Source organism: Sander lucioperca, chromosome 24, assembly GCF_008315115.2.
Source record: "Sander lucioperca isolate FBNREF2018 chromosome 24, SLUC_FBN_1.2, whole genome shotgun sequence".
Classification (NCBI taxonomy): domain Eukaryota; kingdom Metazoa; phylum Chordata; class Actinopteri; order Perciformes; family Percidae; genus Sander; species Sander lucioperca.
The window spans coordinates 1,651,839-1,668,738 of NC_050196.1; positions in this window are offsets into that span (position 1 = coordinate 1,651,839).

A 16,900-nucleotide genomic window follows, 5' to 3' on the forward strand; every position below is an offset into this window, starting at 1 on the left:
GACGATGACGATAACTAAGCCATTAGAAGACACAATACCTCGGGGAGGATCCATTCAGCTCTTCCAAAGAGACGTTTCATGCCACACTCTGAGGACTTGAGAGGATTTGGGTGCAAATCACATTTTTGTTATTTTTCCTCTCCTCTTTTGTGTGCTGTAATGTTTCTGGCGAGGGGGGTAGAGTAGGGTGGCATCTCCCATACCCGCCCAGTGGAATCATGGGTGGTAAATTCTTCCCCCACTAGAAATGCGGCAGTTAAAAATGAGTCGAGGTCTCCTCGGGGGAGGGAGGGGGGGCTGGCCTCAGATTAGTTCTATGTCTTACATGTTTTACGTTAGGGGCCGTATGGTGTTGTGACGGACCCGTGAAGTCGCCGGATCGTACTTTTGGTTCCGCCGCAATCTGCCAGTGCAGATGAGACTGGCTACAGACCCCAAGTCAACCCCTTATTGTTAATTTTGGCTTGCAGCTGTCCAGCAATCCCAAGAACATGGGAGTTCATATCCAAGGATAATCTCCATTTGCTGGCGATGTTTTAATGCCTTGTCTCGGGTGTATCCTAGCTTTTTGGTCAAAGAATAGAACTGCTGAAAAAAAAGATGGGAGGGGTTACAGAGAGAGAAGAGAGAAAGCAAGCTTAGGAATACAGCAGCTCCCTAATCCTTGGGTGACCACTGGCGAGGCCCAGATGAGCGCTTACATTAAGGCGACTGGAATAGTTTTTCAAAACTACCGGGGCCGTCCTTTTGTCTTTTTTAAATGCGCCGGAGCACATTAAGCAGAGAGCTGGAGACGAGGCGGGGCGACATGAGAAGCTACATTTATCAGTTCACAGTTTCAGAGGATATTGCAAATCAATTTATTAGATTATGAGGCCTGCTTTGAGCTCTGCTTTTTCTCCCCCCCCCCCCCCCCTCTCTATCCTCTGCCTTCAAATGTAATATTTTAAAGAAAACTCTATTTTCAGATTATAGAGCACTTTATCGCAGAACAAGGAAGTATAAATTCTGGCCCAGACATCCCTAAATCCTATTTTCTCTCTTTCCCTTACAGTAACGTGTCTTCATCTTCTCAAGGACATTGACATAATGGCGTTTGTTCTTTCTTTGCTCTGTATTGGCTAATTTAACCTTGTCAGATGTGGATGTCTGCATTACAAACTAAACACAAACAAATGTCAACGTTTATATATCTTAAACAGAAAAACATGTTCTACATAAGACTTTTTTTAACTGCAAAAACATTATTGGCAACTTTTATACAACGCGTCTGTCTTCCTGGTGGACTTTAAACCATCGCTGTAAGAATAAACACATTTAAAGACGCTGGGGGAATAATGGCGCTGGCTAGCACTCTTCCACTGATGCCAATTTTTGCGGCAGTCCAGTATAAAGTGCACTAACACGCAGCCGCAATTAATCTTCCGGCAAGTGATCCAATTATCCAATTGAAGCTGCAGTTTATGAACGCACGGCTTGTTATGTGCTAAGATAAAGCTCAGGCTTTCTCCAAGACCAATGAGACGCTTTCTTAAATGGTATTATCCATGTTTTGGAGACTGTTTTCTTACTGTGGATTTTTTCTCACTGTGCGTTTCAAAGCGGCTCGCGCATCCCTGCTATGAAAAAGATAATTCACAATGGCAATCAGTGCTCTTTAATTCCACGCCTCTCGTGTTGGGCTGACTTAGGATAAGACCCTCGAGGGGAAGCCCCTCTCACTGCTGACGGATGTCCTTTTATATATATTTTTTGGATCCCGATTCATCTGAAACTGAGGATTAATGGGACTGATGGCTCAGAACGGGTTGACGGTTTGAGGCGTCATATCAAGTGCCAGACTGTTTTAAAAAGTTAACGTATGTTATCCCCACGGGCCAGCCGAATCCAATCAATGATATAATAATAACTCTGTGCTAGAGGGCAGACAACTTGGGTTTTCAGGTATGACACACTATAGCAGAGTTTTTCTTTTCTTTGTAATATAGCTATTTAAGTGCTTGTGCATTTTGTTCCTGTTATACCTAAAACTTTTTGGGGGGGGGTGGCTACGAAAGTAAGCATGATCGGTCCGTATACAGTAAAGGCAATGCGTCTGTTTCCTTATGTGACAGAAAACTATATGCATTTGCCTGTTATTTCTGACAATTTGATAAACAAAAGTGGCTATTACACTTGAGTAAATGAATTCCCAATCTACAAAACTGCTTAAAAAAATATTATTAAAAAACCACTGTTAAAATCACCAGGAGAGTCAGGTACAGCCAGACACCCTAACTGAAAGCAGCAGAACTGAGAACACTTTAATACATTTATGTATCGCGATTAAGATAGTTATTGCGTATCGCATATTTTCCTCATATCGTGCAGCCCTGCTACAGATCCACATCAGCTCTATGAGAGGACACCTCTCAGGCCTAAATAATCCTCACTTAAGGACTTATTAAAACGGAGGATTTGTAGTGTTTCTCTCTCTGCTCCGGGACACACTGTGAATGAGCTTTTACAGCCCAGCCTCAGTGAGTGGCCACTGGTTTTTGTGTACCTGTCACATTTTGTCCTATTAAAGCAAAGAAAAGACCTGCAGAAGAGAGACACTTTGAGTGTGCATGAAGCGGTCCCCCGCTGCTACTGTTTATCCAAAACACTGGCGTTTTACTTGTGCTAATGGACTGGGACTCCAATCAAATCTGACCCCGAGAATGAGAGCAAGCATTACCAAAAACAATACGATAATTTCTCTCTCTCTCTCTCTCTCTCTCTAAATTGCAGCACAAAAGCCAGCCTCCATTTAAAGAAATCTTTTTAATTTTTTAAGGAACAAAACAAAAGATGTTGAAATGAATGATATGGCTTTAAACACCCTTCAAACGGCAATGAAATTCCAGTGCATTTTATCGATACAAACATGCACTTACCTGGGGGTTATTGTGTGGCCATATATGTTGATTTAATGATATTATTAAATTAAATATTTTGAGTGCAGTTTATGGAAAGTGTCCTCCATGTACGCTCTACATTTAGCCTCAAGCGTTCGTGAGGTTGTACATCTAAATTCTTGTAAATGTAACCATAACGTCACTGCATGTCGGCCTTTTTATGCGACTAATCTCAGGTGTTGTGCAGAGAATTATAGTATTAACAGGGAGTTAATTAAGAGTGGTTGTGCTTTTCATCCTCCTTGAATCTTTGTAACATGCACATTTCTTGGTCAATTTACCTCTACCTTGTTTTTATAAGGACATGATAAAGCGCTAATAATGACAATCCTGCAAAAGACATCAGAAAGAATTTCTGTCAACCTTCCTGTCATAAAAAGGAACCAACAAACTTTATAAAAATCGGTATCGTATATATATTTTCCTATATCATTTCTATCATGGTAACGTCGATGAAACCAGCAGCCAAACTGCGATACAGTACAATATTTTTACGTAACTTTGACGGCGCTTTACCTCATGTTAATTTTTGCACTAAAGTTCGTATTGAAAATGAGAAATTACTTTTCATTTGTCACGTATTTAATTCACCCAGGAGTATACAAAAATAGGCTTCACCATTGTGGTTATTTCACGTGGAATATTTAGTGAATTGCCAGAAAAAATGCTATATCGTCGTGTACATTATCGACATATGAAATGACTTATATCTGGATAAATTTTCGCCCAGCCCAAGACAAGTATGGTGTCCACAGTGATAAAACAAGAGAGAAACACAATCTTTAACCTAAAAAACTGTAGAATATCCCAGCATCTTCAGTACTTGATTATTTCAGAAACCTTAATGCTTTATTTGTTTTTACCCCCATGCAAGAATTAGTGATATATCTTGCTGCTCTTTTTATTCCTTTATTTCTTTCTTTATTCGGATCCCCATTAGCTGCTAACAATGTAGCGGCTACTCTTCCTGGGGTCCACATACAACAATCCCAACATATACATCAAAATACCAAATGTACAATTTTACATACATTTAAAACAAGACATATAGTGCAAATCAAAGAATATCACTGTTCATGTTCCGTAAATTTGTGTCATAATATAACATCACCTTCCGACAATTGCAGTCCATCATAGTTAGATTAAATAATGTTTAATTTTTGCTGAAGTGTTGTCGAAGTAGTCTTTTAAAACCGGCCTTACTCGGTGCCTCCGCTATGATAGTTGGCAAGATATTCCACATTGGGATGGCTCTAAACATTACAGACCTGCACACTTTATCAGTCCGTTTTTTTTTTTTTTGCTTGACTAGATTTTCATCCTGTCTGTCACTTAACGTTCAACCCCGGTGGAAATAACCAGCTAAAAACAACTGCGAGCTTATCAAAAAACCCAAACACGTTCTTGAGACTGTGCTCTCAACTGTCCACCTTAAGGGGGGGGGTGGGAGAGAAACACATAAGAGTGAAAAGAAAAAAACAAAAAGGAAGCAAGGCTGATGAAAAGGACGTTATTAGCTTGGTCGCGGTCGGAGCCCATTTGCGCCCATTTGCATCTGGGGCTGAAACCTGCAGCTGAGAGCATCTCGGCGATGTATAATGACCGGTTGTCACAACAACGCGGGAGGTGGCCCCGCCGGCAAAATGACGGCCCTGTCACTCCTCCGCAAAGACGAAACGCTGGCAACCTGTAATTCCCCCCTCGCCAGCGCGCCTTCCTTCCTGCCCGCCGCCTGGTTAAATGGCACTTTTGAAGGAAGTAAATCTACAAAGTTGTGTTTAATAACATCGCCGGAGCCAAATGTTTGACGGGGGTGAGGTGTGTTTGTGTGTGTGTGTGGGGGGGGTGGGGGGCGGCGCGTAGAGCGAGAGGCTCATGGGGTTAAGAGGGATTTGTCATTTGTTTGTGCTCGCAGGCCCTAATCTGTTCATTGAAACGGCCCATCTTTTCAGCTAGCCGTGCTCGAAGCAAATGAAAAACAATTATACAGTGCGTTGAAGAGGAAGCAAGGCAAGGTGGGACGCTGCTGGCTCAGTGTGTGTGTGTGGGGGGGGGGTGTTATCAATGCTGCATCCCCTCTGATAGTGTTCATCTATCCATAATGTGTTTTTTGCATTTTGTTTTTTAAACCACTCAGGCTTTTGAAGTGTAAGTTGAGGGAATCAGAACATGTTTTTGTGTGCCATTCATGGGTTAAAAAACCACTCGCATTTGCATTTCTTTAACTTACCAAACAAATTCTTTATGGGGGGAGTCAGTTGGTGTTGGAGTAGTCAGGCTCTGGAGTGCTATGTGCAAGGCCGTTACTTTGGGTTCAACATTGGGGGGGTTGAGATCTCCACTGGGCATCCAATATTCCTGCATTCTGGTGATTTCTTTCTGCAGCAATTTGTGCCTTTTCTGCATCCATTTATGGTGCAAATGTCTTTATTTATGTAAAGGAAGTTATAACAGGTTTTTGGGGGGGTTGCACTGGCCAGTTAAATTACGTAAATTACACCTTTGGCTGTGTGTTTGTGTGAATGTATTTTGTGTTTTGTATTTCCTGTATATTTGTCTTAAGGGCCCCCTTTTGAAAATGAGATGATTCATCTCAAGTGGTTTATCCTTCTAATAAACACTCTGAAATACTCTGAAACCATTTGTACTCAAAGCTAAATTTGTAATTGTACACTACATTGTAAGAGTTTGCAGCAAAAGTTGAGAGGTTGTTTTCATCTGCAAACACAGAGCATGAAACTCAAGCGAAGTGCGTCCTGCCTTGAACCTTCCATGAGACCAGGCAGGGGAATTAACTGTTATTTTCTCATACTACTATGTAAATATGTTGTCATTTACATATTACGTGTAAATGTAAATCTACCACCAGTCTACGGTGTGCGACTTTTCAGATGAAACATTTCACCCCCCCCCTGTCCGTCCTTCCGTCTGTCTGCTTCAAAGTCACTCTGGCAATTCTCTTAAAGAAAAGTGAAACTCCAAAATAGATTTCCTATCATCTGTAATGAGTCAAACACCAGAGTTGACTCGCTTGGCTTGCAGCCTCCTGTCTCTGCAGATGTGAAGTGAAGTGACACATTGATATGCAGCGAGAGAAAGCGAAAAAAAAAACAACACTAAACACTAAAACTCACAACCAAAGGCCTCCCCAAAAGGCAAACACATAACTAAACCTGTGCGAAAGAAGAAGCAGCGGGGAAATTAGCGACAGAGCATTATAATTTGTCACTGATGCATAAATCTTGCTGACGTGCTCAGTCACTTTAATGGCGCCGCGGCTGCTCGGTGGAAGGCTGTGCAAACTTGCGCAGTTGCAGAAAAAACAGCAAAACTATATGTTTCGACACATCACCTTATTTGCATAATTTACCAAAAGCCAATGAGGCAGCTCAAGGAGTGCGGGTGATAGTAATAAGTGTTTGGGAAAGGCAGAAAGATCACTAATGGTTTGCCTATGGGGATTTCTCCACGCCATGGGGGAGGAAAATGAGAAATATTTTTCAAACAGCGGGGGTAAAGGTTTTAAAACTAGGAGCACATGGGGAGATAAAGATGTTCCTGCCACGGGGTGCTACGCGGGAAAAATGCAACTGCGAGGATGACAAAAAGAATGCCCCCGTAATTTCGGCATTAAGAGGTAATAATCATGTTTCACCGATGATATTAAAAACGGTAACCCGCAAAGCTGGGGTAAAAGCAGATAAATATATAAATAAAAGTGGAGAGGGAGATGGGGGGAGGGAAGAGGAGTGGGCCCATCAGGTAGAGGAGGTAATGAGGTGGTGGGTGGGTGGAGGAGGAGGAGGAGGAGGGGAAGGAGCGGGGTGCCCATCACCGACTCTGTGTGAGAGTAAACAAAGAGTGAGGCAAGTGGGGAGAAAGAGTTCGGAGATCACGACCGAGCCGCAGATCCGTAGCTCCCTGCTGGGCCGCTATTTGGGGGGAGAAAAGAAATGTCTCATCTGTTTGAAATATGTGAATGTGAGGCATCTTTTTCCACACACGTGATGAAGAGCTGTACACCGTGCGTGTACTGTTCGGCATGTGTATAAAGGCCTGCCATGATCAGACGATGCAGCGTCGGCTAGCAGACTCATCTAAAAAGATCATTGAGGGATAACGCTGGGACTATTTGGGGGGGGGTGATGCTGGATGGGTAAAAACATAGGGTCACACCCCAGCCATATTGTGCATAAGTCGATAAAAATGCTCAGAAATATGAATTTCACATTCATTCAACCTTTATTTATCCTCGAGAGATCATTGAGGGGTTATCGAGTCAGATTACAAAGACAAATACAGAGCAACAACACAGAAAGTATGATTATAAGAAATATAGGAAGGACAATAAAACATTTAGATTTAGAAAATGATTTGATATATACATTAGGATAATAAGGATGCAAAATAAAATACAATTATGTTAAGCACTTAGAAGTAGAAGCTTGCAGGTTTAAAACCAGATTTCTAATTTGTCCAAAAGGCACAAGTGAGCTGATTTTAAGGAAGTGCTGTAATTTGTTCCGGCTGTCATGGACACTAAAACTAAAAGCAGTTTTTCCAAGTTCAGAGTGAGCTCGGGGAACGTGAAGTAAAAGCCGAGCAGTCAGCAGAGCAAGTCCGATAATGTCTCTCTGAGTAACAGAAAAGTTCTGTAAGGTAAGACGGTAGTTTCCCAGTGAGAGCCTTATAGATAACGAGATACCAGAGAGTACCGCGTCTCTCTTGGAGAGAAGACCAACCAACACGTTCATATAAAATACAACGATGTGTACAATAGACATGACCGGTTATGAATCTCAAGGCAGAGTGATAGGTGGTGGCAGTCCAGAGATTTAAGAGTTGAAGAGGATGCATGTCTATAAATCCCATCACCGTAGTCCAAGACCGACATGAAAACTGCCTCAACAACCTTTTTCCTACCAAACGTGGGAAAGATGCTTTTGTTTCTGTATAAATAGCCAATTATTTGCCTGAGTATGCATATACATACATACATATACAATCATATATGCATACACTGTATGATTATCAACATTAAAAACTGTTGTCTAAGTGGTTATAAAGCTAAAATATTACATACATGTTAAATGCTATAATTCAAGACTTTCAGTACATTTTTGAGCTTTATAAGCCATAGTTTTATTGTTTTATGTAAAATGATTAATTCAAACCGACCCCAGGTGCTTTTATAGCCAATACTGTAACTGTAAACTGACCAAACGAGCTTTAACAATTCATCATTTCCTCTAGATGCTGGTGATGGTGATTACGATAAGCCTCTGGATTCAGCTCAGTGGTTTCCGACACTGACGGTCTGTTTCTTTCGGGCCTGACACGCCACACGAGCGGCAAACTCCGAATTACAGAACTGACTTTTCTCAATAACGGTCCGGCGACGTGTTTTGTCTGACTCGCGGAGAGCTGCAGCCAGAGCTTGGTGAATGTCAGCAGACGCCCGCCTTCAACTTCCCATGAAGAAAACGATAAGCAGGGAGACGGGCCGGTCGGCGCAGTACATTGTGATAATGACATTTGGGGAAGGGATAGTGTTGCAAAGCTGTTAAGCTCTTTCATTGCACCAAGAAGATTAGTCGCCGAGATGGGGCTGAATGACAGCGAAGGTAGCGTCCCCAGCCTCGCCTGCCGAGGACTTGGCATGCAGAGGTCCGTTTAAAAGCCAAGCGCTTACTTTACACCGAGGACCAATTGTCCTTCACTCGCAAAGTATTGCAAACCCCCACAAAGCAAGGGCATTCTGTTGTTTGTGTCGCTTTCATCTGGCTGTTGGATGTCGCTGGATTTACCAGTGATTTCTTCTACTTCTGCGTTTGTTTCTGCCTTCTTTTTTTTTAAACTTTATTACTGCTCTTATAGCGGATGACTTTCACTGAATTACTTCACTGAGTATGTGGCCTCTGTAAAGCTTTTAGTTTTCCCGTCATGCCAGTGTGCAGAGGTTTATATACAGCCCGTGTCTGGCGAGGCTGTATTTAGTTTATCTACTCACCCAACCCTCTCTCAAACCCCAGTTGGTTGCAAAGTCACCACATATTAGGCCTTGTTTGACCGCACCAAAGCAAGAAAGTGGGAACTCTGGACAGCTTGTCCTATTATCTAGGACACTGGCCTGCCATGCCTTTAACTCTTTGTCACTTTGCCTATTCCCATTATAAGCCTTTGGGGAGCAAGGGGCCCGCCCGCCTGCATCCTAAGTGTATGTGTGTATACATCGACGTGCGCGTCGGTCTGTGGTTTTTAACACGCGTTTCCCTACAGGCTTCTGGAAAACACTTTGTCCATCTCTTGATGTTTAGTGTCTCGGCCCTTTTCTCCCTCTGCCCACGCAGGAGTCATTTTTATTTATTATCTCCTCTGACAGAAGAGGGAATGACGGGGAGTCGGAGAAAGCGTTTTGTCAGTTCTTAAGTGTCTGACAATCTGAATGAAGTTAAGCATGTGAAGAACAAGAGGGCGTCCTATTTCTTTATTTATTTTTTTCCCCCCGCTGATGGAAAGACAGGAAGGGCCAACAGAGAGATGCAGAGAGGGATGGAAATGACAGAAGGAAGAGACTGTCGCTGAACCCACCAGTGTATTAAAGAAGTCTTCCTCTCTTGTCATCAAGAAAGCCCTGATAGAATGGGAGGTAAGGGAGGGGCCGGAGCATCGTGCACTGACCTCCTGCACTTGACCCCCCTCCCCTCCCCCCTCTCTGTCCCCTGGCGGTTCCAGCCCCGGGAAAACGCCGTGCGCAGAGTGATGAAACACGCAGGCTGCCAAAGTGACAGGACAGTCCTCTCAAGAGGGGATCAGTCTCAAATATGGCGACTCCTGACCTGTCAGCCCCCACCTCGCCCCCTCTCTGCCGCCCGATCTTGTCATCAATTTTGTCAAATCAGGGCGTACTGTACAGTACGACTGCCTGGCTGAGACATTTGAGAACCGGATGATGGGGTTTAGATTAGGGGTGTAACCCAGAGGTGGAAAGAGTACCACAATATTCTACTTAAGTAAAAGTACTATCACTTTGCTTAACTTTTACCAATGTACAAGTAAAATTACTGGTATTTAAATCTACTCGAGTAAAAGTAAAAAGTAGCTCATTTAAAATGTACTCAAAGACTTAATAGACCATATTTTCAAATCTCCAGTCAGCTTTTAGCACTCACGTGATGGAACCTATGGAATCTGTGTTTAGGTTTTCTTTGGTATTCTCAATTCTGCGATTTCGGCTGTGATTTGTTCTTACAGATCAAGGTCAAAAAAAGACACTCACCGGTCTAAAGAACTACAAATATTTGATGGTTCCTCCTGGTTTCTCAAATCTAAGGATTTCCTGTTTTTTTGCCCTTTTGTATGTCATTGCAAATTGCTTATTGGTTTTTGTTGTTAGACCAAATAGGTCGCCTTGGAACCTCCACAACACGGTGCACATAGGCTGGATTTTCCGGTAATGAGAGGCCGTGTGTACCTCTGTTCTTCCCAAGCTAAAACTGCTGTTTGTTTATTTGGATCTCTCTTGCCCCAAGGCTAGTCTCCGAGGAGTCCAATAGGTGGTTGTGTTTGCTTGTCTTGAGGACACGTTTGGACTGCGAGGACACATCCGTCCAGGGGGATGTTTAGTCACAGTCTCTGTCTGAATTCCCAGGTGTGAGCTCCCACTGAGGCGGGGGCCCCGGTTGCCGCGAGGACGCCGCGGCACGCGTCTTCAAACCAGCATGTTGTTTGTTTGGAGTTTGGAGGGCAGAGTGAGAGAGGAGAGTTCAGGGTGGGATGTGATTGCAAGTTGTTTGCCGTTGAGGTGATTTTCTAACTTTGATGTCAAAGACTTCTTGCTCCACTTTGTGTCAGGGCTGAACGATGAATCGGTTTCTAAGAAAGCGATTTCGTGGAGACCGCGATTATCTCATTAATCGAATGTGCCATATTTAGTTAAATGTTTGGTGTAACATTTGTTATTCCTCCTTTTTTATTATTGTTTACTGTTTTTACATACTGTACATTACATGCTGGAATAATGTTACATATCACAGATTGAAATGTCCTATTTTCAGCGGATCTTTCATTTATATAACTTTATTTAACATGATTGTAGAAGGTGTAATAGGTAGATGCTGCTATTGAACTGAGGTAGATCGGACATTTCAGTTTACAGGAAAGTACTGATATTTTTTTATTGGAATAGTTTTTTTTATTATTATAACTTTAGCTTTCGTGATAAATGTTCTGTGTTTGAATGTTCAGTGTTAGTTCATGAACTGACTATAGAGCAGTTTTGATGGCGTCTCACTTTATAAAGCTCCATGAAATGTTTTATCTGATAAACAGTGAATAATGAACTAAAGCTAAACTTTCAAAAGAAAATCACGAATTGTAATCGCAATATCTGGCAGAAAAATTGCAAAATAGATTTCTCCCCCTAAATCTTTCGGCCCTACTTTGTGTTTTAGAAAAAATCCTTGATGTTTATGTCTCGTCACCAAGCTACTACAAGACAGTTTTTCTCGGCTCCTGGAGAGTTGAAGCTGTGATTTTTTTTTTCCAGTTTGCTCGTTTCATGCACCCTCGCAACTCTGCACATACCATTGCAGAGACATTATGACGAGATATGCAAGCATATTGTTTAAGGGTGCTCCGATCAGGATTTTTGGGGCCGATCACCGATCACCGATTGCTGTGAGCAGTATCGACCGATACCGGGTCTATTTGAAACCTTCTATTTATCATGTCATATATTTATCATATATTAATTTTAATATTCTTAACAACAATGCATAAGTATTAAAATTAACAGAAGATAATGTATTGTGAATTGTCAACGGTTTACTTTTATTGACAGGAAACGTTCAACATTCCACTTCCTCTGTTAGAAACACACCTTAAACAGCTTAGAGCTTAACATAGAGCTAAAGCCTTAATCGGAATAAATTACAAAAAAACTCTGTGTGTTCTTCAGTGTGTCTTTAGTGTGTTCTGAGCAGGGTGGGGCCACTTCAATTTTTTACCAGCCACTTTCTCCAGAATTCAAATTTATAAAAGAGAGTGCACTATCATATTTTGAATTGCTTTATTAAATTATGTTTTATTATTAATACATATTGTATTAAAATAATGTATTTATTATGTGTCAGTAGCTTGTTGATCTTTACATTGTAAGTTAATTTCCTATCCTGGCCTGGGACACACATTCATACGGTTTGATAAAGGACTTATTGGACTTTAACTTATCATTGATTTTACAATAACGAGCGTAGCTCATGGATGTATTAAGTGTAGCTGTCCTCAATTTAGGTCATCCTGTACGTCTCATCTCTGGTTTTTCCTGCATCCACCGTGTGTGTGTGTGTGTGTGTGTGTGTGTGTGTGTGTCGTCAGTCGCGGGGTAGAACTGAGCAGCAGAGAGCCAACAGGATTAAAACGGCAGCAGCTTTCAAGCCACTTAAACATCGTTACAGTCTACATTGACGTTAAAATGTAAACAGGTTGGCAGGACGGTCTGAAATGTTGTGCACGGTCTTTCGCTGTACGTTTTGTCAATGCGCCACTTGTTTGAAAAGTACCTTCTCTTTTTCTTTACTTCGCCCTCAACAGCTTGTACATCCATAGCTACTGCTGACTCCGCGGCGGGCCTCTTAACACCAGGGATATGTCGCCACATTTTTTAACAGATAATTTTCCTTTCGTCTGTACCTCAGCTCAGCTAGCTAGCTAGCTGGCTAGTTACACGGCGTCCCGGACTAGCGCTGAAAACTAGCTACTCGACTATGCGTGGTCAAAGCCCCGGCTGTGAACGGTTTCATGTCCTGTAAGTTCTTCACAATAAAAGTCCTCCGTTATTTTGGTATTTGAATGTTTTTATTATGAAGCAGCAAAATCCGGAAATGTTAGGGATTCATTAGCAGTAACGTAACGCGATTCCTATAAGCATTGTGCATTGTTACTTAGCAACAGCATTCTTTGACAAAAACTGTCCAATCCATTACAAGGATACAAGGCTAATTTCCCACCCTGGTTCCGAGGCACTTTTTTTGACCAACTCGGATCAGTCCAACTGCTTTTTCTGCCAACGGTCGGCCGTCTGGTTGGTGTGTAACTTAGCTGCGTATAGAACATGTTCTCACGAGTAGTGCGTCATCTGATCGGCCTATCTGATCGGCCTTTATGGAGACCACCGATCAAACTATTTAAAGCCTTTATCGGCCGATAACGATCGGTTCCCGATCAGTCGGAGCACCCTTAATATTGTTGTCAGGTGAGAAGAAAAACTCTGAAATGAATAATGAAATGTCAATAATTTCTTTAACTGTACGGCCAAAAACTTCTTCTAACTTCTATTCCAAAGTTAGAGGATGTACTTTGTAGCTGCAATATGTAGGCATGCATACGTACAAGTAAACACAGACAGTAAATCTTCATGTACACATACATGCACGGATCACACAAGCAGACTTGGCTTCCCTCGCCTCAGCAGTTACATAAATGTAGTCCTCTCTGTTGTAATTTGTGGCCTCAGTGGGTTTTTTTGTTTCCTTTTTTTTTTATGCGATGTTTATCCCTGCAAACACAGCAAACAGATTCTGTGAGAGCAACGACAGCCGTGAAAAGCATCGGCGAGCACAGCAGGTACTCCTGAGCTCCGCTGTAACAAATACCTCTTAAAGACTCTTATTTAAATGCCCCATCTGCTTTGACAGGTGCTGTTTGAAATCTAACCCCACGGGGGACAACCTTGTAACTTTTTACGCGCCTCTTTGTAACCGCGCGAGGAAAAACAATGGGGAGCGATCGCTTTTGTCAACCCGTCGCACTTTGAAAAAAAATATACTGTAGAAAAGAAGTGTGTGTGTGTGTGTGTGTGTGTGTGTGTGTGTGTGTGTGTTGATGCTGATGCCTTCGAAAACTTTAACTCAAAAGATTTCTCTCCATGTGGTGACTTTCCACCGTGTGCGTACACACACACACACACACACACACACACACCCCCTCCAAGATCATAATAGTGGAGATCATTTCTTTCTGTCTGTATGTTTGTCATTCCTCCTGTAAAACCCTGATTTGATAAACACGATCCGCCCGTTGGATTATGACTAATAAACCAGCCCTACCTGCTTTCCTCTGCTTTCTCCACGAAGATGAATTACCCATTTAATAAATAATGACACGCAGTGCACAATGACAATTACCTGACTTATTTTTCATTTGGGGAGTAGGGGGAGTTGGGGACGGGGGGGGGTCGGATGGAAGACACCTTACGCTGTCACGGATGGCAGAGTGTAAACTGCACGCTTTAAGCCTTAATTACCTTGTTGTTTTTGTCCCTCCGTCACACTGGCCCCTGCACTCAATCATACTGCTGCCAAAGCCACGGCTCCACTCCAGAGACCCCTCCCCCCCACCCCCCCTTCCCCCTCAGTCCACTGCAACACATTAAGGATCGATTAATAAACAACATTATCTCTCCCCCCCCCCCCCCCCTTTGTCCATCTCTTGTCCCAATTTTTTTTCCCTTTTGTTCTCCAAAAATGACGCCTTTCCTTTATTAAAATCTCCTTGTCGGTCCTTGTCATCAGGCTTTGTTTGCTGTTAAAGGTTCACAAAAAAGCATTGCATTTAATTGCCCACCACCCTTGATTGCAAGCTTGTCGGTGTGTGTGTGTGTGTGTGTGTGTGTGTCTGTGTGTGTTTGTGCGTGTGCGCGCGCGCATGCGTGCATGCACGCTCAAGAGAGGCCGCCGCCATTAAAGCCTCCTGAAGGATAATTGCTATCAGTATAATGATCACAGCACTTTCATGTATCGGGCTCCTCCATCTTCCAGATATGTGCCATTAAGAGCAAGGTTGTCTTTGTTGCCGCTCATGCTTGGACAAAGGCCAACCCCCCACCACCCCTACAGAGACACACACACACGCACACACAGCTTAGACATATTTCTAATATGCCAAGATATTCTCCTTGGAGATAAACAGAGAAAAACGGAGACCACGATACTGTTTTATCTCATCAGTGGAACAGGCCTGCATCATCAAGGTAACATAAATAATTTATGGCGTCATTGTCAAGCCGTCATCTGCAGCTGAAAAGCTATCAGCGCTGCGAATTAAAATCAGTTAAACATTGTCGCAAAAGTAACTCCAGAGCCAGGTGGGCCTGATTCTCCAAAAAAAAAAGGAAAGATTTTGGTGTTGAGACACCACTGTGGCGGAGAAGTGACACGGCTGAACTGCACATGAGCGACGGGCGAAGTCTTGATCGTATTATTTTCCAACATTAAGAATGCAGGAGCTCTCAGAGAAAACAAAAGCAAGCAAGGAGGAGAAAAAAGCACTAGCCAGACATCTTGGCATCTGTTACCATTAATTTACTGCTCACTGCTTTCAATGTGATTTCCTCCCATATGTTTCAGATGTGTCTTTGCCTTCGCCCCCTGAAAACAAACGGCTTTTTCTCTGAATTACTCACTCCAGCTCTAACCCCCCCAACACACGCACACAGACACAGACACACACACACACACACACACACACACACACACACACACACACACAGAAATACACACCCGTAAAAGCACCATAAACAATTCATCCGCGGCTTTATCATTAAAAGATGTCACACTGACTTTTCATGAAAGATACTCTTGGATTGTGGTCCACATGTTGTGTTCAGTCTTGTAAAGAAAAAAAGGCAAACGCGCACACACTCATATCGGCACACATAACAGTGGCAAACACGCAAATAAGTAAGGATCTTGATATACATGTACATCCTGACACACACAGTTTATGTGACCGCAAACAAATTGATACACTTCAAAAAAATCAGAATGGCTTCACATTTTGACGTACTTAAACACATCAAATCAGGTCTAAAAACACATAAGTAGAAAACGCACATACACACACACACACACACACACACACACACACACACACACACACTTCAAATATAACAATTCGACAGGATGCATTTCTTGTGAACATTGTAGCCGGTTCCATTTCCCATCAGATAAGCCCCAGGTGTGTCTTCTTACGCCCCTAATATGTTTAGTCTGAACTCGCTCCTGAACACAATCTACTGCGATGGCTCACAATGAAGCAGGAACCGTCCCCGGTAGCCTTTGGCTGATAACAGTCTCCACTGTAATGGCACCCCATTGTTGTGGAAACACAATGCTGTTTTTCGGCCGTGCCACTCTGACAGCGTCACGGGGCTGGGGCCCGACCTGCCTTTTGAAGTTTCCCCTTTTAGTCTCAGATGCCCTCGTCGAGCCACCAGCTCTGACTGAATGATTGATGACGCTGATTGGGAGAGGCCCCAGAGCCTGGAATTTAGATTTTAGGAGGAGTTTTGCAGGAGGTGGTACCAGCAGAGATGGGGGGGGGGAATCAAGAAATCATTTGCTTTGTCAGTCCACTAGATGAACTGGACAATAAATACAATACAATAAGTTAGAAAAAAGGTAATTAATTGCAATATATTGCAGAATATCGCAATATGTTTAAAATTGCACTAATGTTGTATCGTGGGGCCGACACCCCGTGCGTGTTTTGTAACGTTACCGCGTATAGCGTCCACCTCATCTGGCTCATATTTTGTCGTTTCTGTAACGTTTGCAGCACTCGAAGTGTCACTCGAAGCGGCAGTATAGCTTCAGGGCCAGGCTTATGAAAACGCTGAAAGAGTGTAGTTTAAGTTTACTTTTTGTTTTATGTCTCCTATAGTCTATAGTGATTCACATTAGTTAATTTTAAGTGTGTGCTGAGAATGACCACCAAGCGACTGTATTGTTGTTCCTAAGTGACTCGCAACACAGACGGGGGGAATTTATGAAGTGTAAAAGTTCTGTCACAAAACAATCATTGTTGCGTATCCTCGCGCTTTTGTAAGCGGGTATACGGAAATTCCTGACCTTTCTTAGTGGGAATAAGTCGTATACCTGCGCTGGCTGGTGCTAACGGAG